This window comes from Panthera uncia, chromosome X (assembly GCF_023721935.1).
Source record: "Panthera uncia isolate 11264 chromosome X, Puncia_PCG_1.0, whole genome shotgun sequence".
Taxonomy (NCBI): Eukaryota; Metazoa; Chordata; class Mammalia; order Carnivora; family Felidae; genus Panthera; species Panthera uncia.
The window spans coordinates 78,896,936-78,898,243 of NC_064817.1; the positions used below are offsets into that span (position 1 = coordinate 78,896,936).

Here is a 1,308-nt window from a genome sequence, read left to right on the forward strand (position 1 = left end):
GGCTTACTAGTTTGATTCAACTCTTCCCATTCGTCAATCTTTATTCACCAGTGGTGTGGAAAGGGATTCTTTAATAAATCATTATGCATAATACTTCTACCAAACTAAACACAAGCTTTTTTTTTGTAGTTAAATGCAGAAAGTCGATTTTTTCTGACCCCTTTCCTCCTTTTACACAGCAACTAAATCTCACTGGCCTGGGAGTAGCCCCTATCTGCCCACCTTTTGGCCAGTGGAAAGGATTCAGAGAAAACGATACAACCATCAATCAGAAAAAGGAGGGGTGACAAAGGAAAAGAATTAAGCTGTGGTTTCAATTGTGCATTCCTGTGCAAGGTGCCTTGACCCGCCACAGTGGTAACAGTTGACCTCACCTGTCTTACTGCAATTGATGGCTGAGTGACCAGTTTCACCACACCCATAGCACTTCATTTTGGTGCAGTCATTTTGAATGTGTCCAAATTCTCCACAAGAATAGCACTTCTGTTCATCTGCATGGTCACAGTCACGAGCCAGATGGCCTAGTTTGCCACAGTTGTAGCAACATTGTTCTCACTCTTGAGCTCCTTCTACTCCTTAGCAATGTGACCACCTCTATCACAGTTACAGCAGGCATCTTCCTGAAGATGACGATCCTTGGCAAGATGACCAGACTCAACACAGTGATAACAGATGTCTGAATGTGATGGGGAAACAAACTGGAAACCTCTAACCTGGGTAAAACCACCTCTGCCACAGCTTTTCATTCCATGACCATAGTCTCCACTAGTAGGACATTCCTGGGCCCAATGGCCAGATCATCCACACTTGAAACACTCATTGCTGCTCATGGCTGCATTTAGATATTGGGCATCATAGCTGACCCCAAGTGGCAGAGACGCGGACACAGGCCCAGGGAAGGTGGCTCCCAAGGTAGAGGTTGTTTATCTGTTTCTTTAATTTACTCATTTGTTTTATTTCTTAAATGCCACATATGAGTAAAATCATGTGGTATTTGTCTTTCTCTGACTTACTTATTTTGCTTACCATTATACTCTTTAGTTCTCTTCTATGTTAATGATCCTGTAAACTTGACTTCCACTCCAATTTAATTGCCATGTTCATGGTCACTCCCTGGATGTTGTTCCTTCTTGGAGCTGCTCTATCTCTGTTATGGTTTCTTATTACAGCCTCCTTCTAATTCTGTGTATTTTTGCTTCATATGTTTTTGTGGCTATGTTATCAGATAAACGTAAGTTCAGATTTTTTTAATGTTTGATAAATGTTCTTTTATGATGGCATAGTGGTTTTTATTCCAAGTAATGCTTG

General features: G+C 41.3%; 1 pseudogene; it reads right to left on the reverse strand.

The window, feature by feature from the left end:
• Nucleotides 1-300: 300 nt before the first annotated feature.
• Nucleotides 301-830, reverse strand: LOC125931842 (CCHC-type zinc finger nucleic acid binding protein-like; annotated as a pseudogene).
• Nucleotides 831-1,308: the final 478 nt, after the last annotated feature.